The sequence below is a fragment of the Egretta garzetta genome, unplaced genomic scaffold (assembly GCF_000687185.1).
Source record: "Egretta garzetta isolate BGI_Z169 unplaced genomic scaffold, ASM68718v1 scaffold45, whole genome shotgun sequence".
Lineage (NCBI taxonomy): Eukaryota > Metazoa > Chordata > Aves > Pelecaniformes > Ardeidae > Egretta > Egretta garzetta.
The window spans coordinates 10,590,168-10,597,745 of record NW_009260028.1 but is presented as its reverse complement, the minus strand read 5'-3'; positions in this window follow the sequence as shown (position 1 = coordinate 10,597,745).

Genomic DNA, 7,578 nt, shown 5'->3' with positions numbered 1-7,578 from the left:
TCCCCATATGGTTTCCATATGGGAACATGCTGCTCTTGTTAGCCACCTTCGAAGCGGCCCGTCAGCCAGGTCCCCGCTCAGAAACAAATAAATTGTCTAGTGTCTACTGTATTTCCTTTCAGGCCGCACTCTCCACTTTAAACTTGGCAGCGTTTCAGAACAATCAAAATCCAATCAGCGGCCGTGCTAACTCCATATGTTTTGTTTCCAGGCTACGCGAGGCGGAGGAAGATGAAACTATTTTCGGCGTGTAGCGACGTTTAGGGTGACATGCCACAGATCGCGCTGCACGTTTGCCGCTGACTATTACCCGAAGCCCCCTTCAGTGAAGAGAGGCGCTTGGGTTTCATGCAGAAAGCTGTGGCCGGCCAAGCGCTGAAGATCAAATCAGTCTTTCCTGGAAAGTGGAGCACCCCTAATAGAGAGTGAAACGAATGTAAACGACAGTTAGTTCGATGTGTTGGAAATACACCGGCGTCCTCCGGGGCTGAGCCTTACAACATAAGCAAACTTGACCGGTCGCCTTCCTTTAAATGGTGTTTTCAAGGCGGCGATTACCCCTGTCATGGGTCTGTTGGCACGTTCTATTGGGCTGCATGCTGAATTCCATCACTCGGTCTCCTCCTGCCTCTAAAAATGGTGCAGCCTGTGTCTGGATGCAAAACAGCGTCTCGGGAGGAATGCGTGTGCACGGGCAACGGTAGTTGCCTGGCATCCCTCCGGGATCGGGCTTCTCCCCGCGAGTTTGAGCCGTGTCTCTTTATTTTGCCCTGATGTATACTAAAGTAGTTGGCAGGTGATGACTGCAGCGCCTGACCTGTGTGGGCAGGATCGCCCACGTTGGTGGCAGCTCACCTGCCCGTGCTTTATGGAGGTGGAAGCTGGATGTAACAGGGTCAGGTTAGTGCCCTACAGTCTTGCAGCGCCCCACATCAGAGGCAGGTTTGGTCCTATACAAGGCGCCAGACGCAGCGGCTAGCAGCGAAGAAGGATGCAGAGCTGAGGAATGATCTTGCTTAAAAGCAGGCAGGAGGTATCAAGAGGTGCTGGGACTTGTGCTTGCATCTCTAGAGCACAGACGGCAGGAGCCAGCTCTTGGAACGAATTGTTCCTGCTCGGAGAAGCGCTCGCGTTATGGTGGGGGGGGGGGCGGAAAGTGAAGCGAACAGGAGGAGGGCTCACCTTGCACACAGGAAAACCAGTCCCAATCCCAGAGGGATCACAGTTCTCACTTAAGGGCACGCAAGGTGGGGAGTGAGAGCCCTCTGTTTGGGTTGGTAGCAACTCAAGCATGTGTTTTTCCCTGGGCCAGCCACGTCGGTAAAGAGTTGCAGACTGATTTCACAGAGGCTGAAAAGCAGCAGCAGCAGTCTCATGTCTCAGCCTGTGGTCCTGTTGCGTTGCTCCATTTCCCTCTGGCTGCATGTTGCGAGTCTGGCATAGCGCAAGCGAAGCCCTCCATTTTGAGATTTTTCCTGAAAGAGAGCTCTAGCTGGTTCTGCGAGCGTACCACGGAGCGGGGAGAGCTCGCTGCCAGAGTGCAGGAAGCACCAGCAGAGCTGTTGAATGCTAATCCAATATTTAATGTTCAGTGGGTTGCCAGTAGTTATAAAACCGTTCATATGGTTTGATGGCTGTATACAGCTTTCCATGGTTACTTTACATCTGGCTTCAAGAGTGATGGATTTGAGAATACCACTAGGATGTCTGTTAGGAAACACTGTGAGGCCTTAGGAAAGGCAATAAACCAAGATTTGTCATTGTCAGGGAGCTGGCTTGAAGGATGCTTTGAAAAAGCACTCTGCGTGACCTTCGAGTGCAGAACAAAGTCAAGCTCCCAGGCATCAAAGTAATGCCACATGTCAGGAAAACCCGGCACATATGGAAAGCCTGGAAGGTGATAGCCAGCATGAGGCAAACGTGCAGATCAATGCTAATTAAGTGAGTAGTAATGTTCGAGTGAAAATAGCTGTCGGACCGTTCAGCTGTGGTGTTAGAGGATGCAAAATGCCGGTGAGCGCGGGGGAAGCAACACACAAGCAAAACTCTCGGACCCCCTCCTCTTCCCCAGGCTCTCTGGAAGACAAGCACGGTGCTGCGCACGCAGCGCTCCCGGCAGGAGAGGGGAGACCGACAGAGGGGTGAGAGGTGTCGGTGGTGCCTGGACAGCGCGCGCGTGGTGGGGGGTGCGGGCTGCACCAGCGGAGAGCGTGGCCGTGTTGGTTCCTGAGCGTGCTCGCGACCACGGGAAGCTTTGTTCAGGTCAATGACGAAGGGAGGGTAAAGGAGATGTGGGAGAGAGTGCTCGGGCGGGTAGTTTGGCTATCCACAAATTGGTCATGTTTGGGGTTCACATCAGAAAACCGTAAGGGCTTTGGGGTAACAAAAGTGGGCAAGCCTAGTGCCTCCACCTGCTTTTGCAATCTTTTTGTTTTCCTTTGGAAGCAGAAACATCCTTCCTAAGGCGTACAGCACACAGACAATTTTTACCCGGTAAACCTTTATCTTTTAAGTGTGAATGTTTATGTGACAGCTGAGGGAAGTGCAAAGCCAGCGTTGCATCCTCGAAGGAGGACAGAAGTCCATGGGAGTTTGGGGCACGTGAACACCAGGGGCTCAGATTTGTCAGCAGCAGTACCCAGTTCTACAAGAACTCGGAATTAAAACGGAGATGGTTTTTGGTTTGTTTTTCTTCATAAATCTCCTTTTTCTCATTTTGTTACTCAGTCTTGTTCACCTCCTGGGTTCAATAAGCCTTTTCAAGCTTTTTTTTCCTGCACCTTTTGAGTCTTTCCAATCTTTTCTAAATCCCGACCCACGTCCTCTCTTTGTGAAGCATTTTCTGTTCCTTCCTCGTTACCGCTGTTGTTTGTTTTTCACAGTTGCCTGCAAGCTGTTCCTTCCTTCCCTCCAGTTTTCTTGGTTTATTTGCACATCCCGGCTTGGTTTTGCTTCTGGAAGGAAAAAACGCAGAGGCTCACGTGAAGTATTACACAAAACAAAAGGTACGGTTTCCACCATTGTTTTCCTTTACAGCAGCTAGCTGCTTTGTCACACGCCTACCTTACCCCTCCGAGTCGTCCCCCTGATGTGCTCAGGCTTCACGAATTTCCCGGGGCAGCGTGAGCGGCTGCACCTGGCTGCGGGGTCTGTCCTCGGGCCGTGGGACATCTCCTCTCTTCTTCTTCTTGCTTTCCTCAGTAGGATGGTTGCCCCGCTGGCCTACAGAGGACGGCTGTTTCAATAGGAGCCTATAGGAGCCGGTCAAATGTTTTTAGATGCCTTTCAATTTCATTAATTTTTAAAATTTTAATCGGGCCAGGGTTAGAGTAATGCGTCTTTCCCTCCCTGCCGTCACCCAAGTGCTGAATGCAGAAAGAGCAGGATTAGTCTAATACAATCCAACAACCTGATTCCCCCATTTTTTAACCTCTTCCATCGTGCTTAACCTAGTGAAAAGAACGGCTATAAACCATTTTCAGTTCTAAGATGAGCTAATTATAATTTTATTATTTGTTATTAATTCAGTTATAAAGTATTAAGCTGAGTTATAAAGCCTGATGCTGAACCTAGAAATCAAGCAGTGGCTTTTGAAATTATTTTTATAGCCACGTGTATTTTCTCTGAGAAAACCAAGAAATTAAAGTTTGGGGCTTTTATTATCCTCTTCTCCCTAGCGAGATGCATCTTTGCCTGTGCAAGGAAGCGGGAGGTTTGAACAGACCGAAGGAAAAGCAGAAGGCGTCCCTCAACTCTTTTTTGGTGGGAGAAACTGCCCGGGACGTCTCTTGGCCCAAGGTATGTTGAATATGAGAAAAGGGCAGGAATCACTAGGAAGCAGGAGGGCAGTGTTGCCACACTGTACGAGTTTAAGTGCTCTGGTACTCGCTGCTTTGCTTTAAACCCCTGCATCTCTGGAGGCGGCGATATTTATTAATGCGATGGAGCCCTGTGGCGGGGAAGCCACGCTGCCGAGCGAAGCCCCGGCGCTTGCTCCCTGTTCCTCTGCTGCAAGTTCAGCTTTGTGTCCCTGCCGGGACATTTTCGTTGTGAAACGAAATTGTGATTTGTGACGCACGTCCACGAGTCAAAGCTTTTCTTTCTGGCAGCATTTGAAAAGGGAGTCATATTTTATTTTCACCTGTAGTACAGAATGATGTTTTTACCAACAGTTTTGTTCATGCTGGGTTTTTCATTTTACAGATTATGCTTTTGAGCAACACTGCTGTTGGCATAAGTGCACTATTTCTAATTGTGCCCCAAATGAATTTGGGGAGTTCCTGCAGAAAATACATTTAAAACAGGAAAAAAATTAAATAGGACCTACTTAATTAATATGCTTTTGCCAGAGGTTTCATTTTGGGGGGGGGCAAATAAATAACCCACTGTTCAGTGACAGCATTTTAACTTATGCTAAGAATAATATATGAATTCAGATAGCCATCCTCCAGCCTGTGCACAAGCATATACCTAAGCATGCTCGGTGCATACCTATTATGGTAAGGCATATTAGGCTGATTTATAGAATTATTTTGCTATTTTTTGCTGTGTCAATTTTACATTGACTCAAATCCTAGAGAAACAGAAAGCCAATATTTGAAATTTTTCTTGCTGTCTCCCTGCTTGAATTCCCTTCAGTACCAGTGAAATCAGTAAGAACTTAGTGTTTGACCAGGTGGGGTTGGGCACTCAAGGTCACGTTGACTTTTTCAAGTGGGTCTGTGATACATTTGATATTTAACTCCAGTGTCCCACAGTTTTAGGTGCAGAGCAAAATACACATGCAGATGGGATAACAGTAAATCCTGGAAGATGGTTACAGCTTATTTAGTGCCTCCGAGCATGTAAGCTGAACACTGAGTAGAAATAGAAAACTAACAAGGAAACCTTCTTGGGGCCCAGCCCTGCGACAGGACGCGTCTTGATGCTTGAGGACGTAGCTGCTGCCCTCACACCACACAGGTCCTGCACCTGGTGAGCGAATTTTGTGGTGAGCACAAAGAATGAACTCCGAGTTGAAGTGGCAAAAGGTAATTTTCAGCACCAGCTTTTCCCCCCGCGGGTGCTGTCCTTCTGGGCTTGGCAGGGGTGTTGGCACCTCCAGAGGTTGTCTGAGTTCAGGACTTCCGGTTGTTGCTTTTCCAGGTGTGGCGAGAACTTTGGAGTGACTGGCCTGGCAGCCAGGGGCTGTTAGCATAGACCACTGAAGGCTGTGGCAGAATGTAGCTGTCTGGGGAGTCAGGAAATTTATATGCAGGATATAGGGAGAGAGACCAGAAGTCCATTAAAATGACACAGTGCAGACAGAGTGGAGGAGAGAAGGAGGAGAGCCAGCCATAGCAGTTGGGGTTTCTGGCCAGGACATTTCAAGCCAGAATAAGGTCTAATGGGAGGGGCAGGATCAGCAGCTGCGCTTCAGCCTTTGTTGACCAGGCAGTCGTGCAGTATGCACCACTTCAGGCAAGATGGTTTATCTTAATTTTCACCTGATTGTTTCCCCTCTGTTTCTGAGAGCACAGTCTTCGTGGTAACCCCATGGTTCCTTACTCCCCTAAGGGTCTCTCCATCTCCCCCCCATTCTCCCCTGGCCGCTATTTGATATAAGCACAGTCTGAGTGCTTGCTGAGCTGAGACCTTGCCATGGTGGAGATGAGGGGTGGCTCCACAGAGCTGAAGGGGCGACTCTTGCAAGAAAGGGTCTGGTCTGAGGCATGGCAGGTGGCACCCTGTGTTTATGTGGCCCTTCCTTATTCTGCACACTGGAGTAAAGCACAAGTCGTGTGTCTCACAACAAATAATGTGAGTGTGAACAATGGCAAGGGAAGGAAAGTGACTCAGGGGTTGTCTGTCCTTGGATAGAAGGATGTAGCAGTTGTGGTTACTGTTAGTGAACCCAAGCTGTGAGAAATGGGTGACTCAGTCACACAGCTGTTGAATGGGTCCTTCTAACATTTCCAAGTGAGTGAAAAATGTTAGAAAACTGGGGAGGGCTCGCTCTTGTCTTTTGGGCATCTGCAGAAAGTGTCAAAGGGGGTCGGCACCTCTGGAGAAGGTAAACCTGATCCTGGCAGTGTATTCATCACACCTCCTTGGTGGAAGCATTTGAAGGGGATCCTTAAGAACATAATCTGTTTTCAGAAACCAGGAGGAAGGCGGCTGTGGATGTCTCAGCCGAGACAGTGTGTTTGGTAGCCTGTCCTTTCGGGGAAGAAGGGCTGAACTCACTTGGAGGGGCTCAGTGTTCAGCACCTTCCTTCTCCTTGTCTTTTCGAGACCAGGACAGGAGAAATCATAAGGAGAAAACGGCTCTGAACCTATTTTTCCAACCTTTTGTTTTGTTCTTGGTTGTGTTTCTGTGGCTTCTGGTCACAGCACCTTCTTACACAAGTTGAAGTGATGTATGAGCCAGAACTGCTTTAAAGTGCTATTAAGGATTTTTTTTTTTCTGAAGGATCTTAAGCTGCTAGGACAGACAGACAAACAGCACCGAGGGATACCAGTAGATTTGTATCACACCAGCTATCGCTATGTACTGTCTCCCCTGCAGCCATTTACTGAAAATGAGCGGGGGATGCCTGGCTGCCTTCCCGAGCCCCCGCAGGGGCTGCGGTAGGGCAGACGCTGGGAGCAGTGGGTGTCTGTGGGACCCTGAAGGAGGCAGCTGGGGGCTCGTGGATGCGGCGCTGGTGACTGGCAGAGCCGGCCGCCTCCGGAGGTCCGCAGCTGGGCTTGCTGGGGAGGCTGCCAGTGGCACGCTGGTGGCTGCCATCTGATGGGATGGGCCCCTGGGGAGCTGTGGGGTAATTTTAAGAAGTAACTTGTGAAAAGTGACTAAGAAAGGGAAGCCCTGTGTTCACTGAATGAACGAGTGAATGAACAGATAAATGAGTGAATGAAAGAAGAGGGTGCGTAGGGGCTGCGGCCACAGGGGTCTGAGCCTGGTCTGTGAAAATTGACCCAGCCCCTGCTGCTTGGACCAAATACTTTAGCAGTGACCTAGCGGAAAGGTATGGTCAAACTATCTCAGAAATACTCTCCCTGAAGATTTTTGGGCATTAGAGGGGCTTGCTAAGGAGTTGCTTGGGCTTTTTGTAGTCTGCACCCATGTGGTTTAGAGAGGAGAGGGCAGAGCTAAGAGGACGCACGCAGCAGAGGGATGCTTTTGTCCCTGCAGCTTTGTGAGCAGCCACCAGCTTTGAGGATGCTACCAGGGCGAGGGGTAGGCATCCAGGTGAGGGTGTGGACTCCCGGCCCCAGAAAATGTTACGCTGGCATCGTTTGCCCTCTGCCCTCACCCCGCGAAGGGGGAGGCCAGTAGTGCAGGTGCTGACTTGTGCCCCTTGCAGCTTTCTAGGATAGAGAGACGCCGGGCAGTGGCAATGAGGGTGGCTCTGGGGGTGCGAGGGTGCATGGCCCTGCCTGCCCAGGGGTTCAGGCCTCCTCTAGGTGACACTCCTAGCCACCTTTTTCCCCATCCCCTTCCTTGGTTCCCTGTGCTATTCCCAATCCTTACAGCTGGCCTTTTTGTCTTGTCTTTTTCAGCCCTGCTGTAAGCCTGGGGAACGGGGGGGCTTGCCC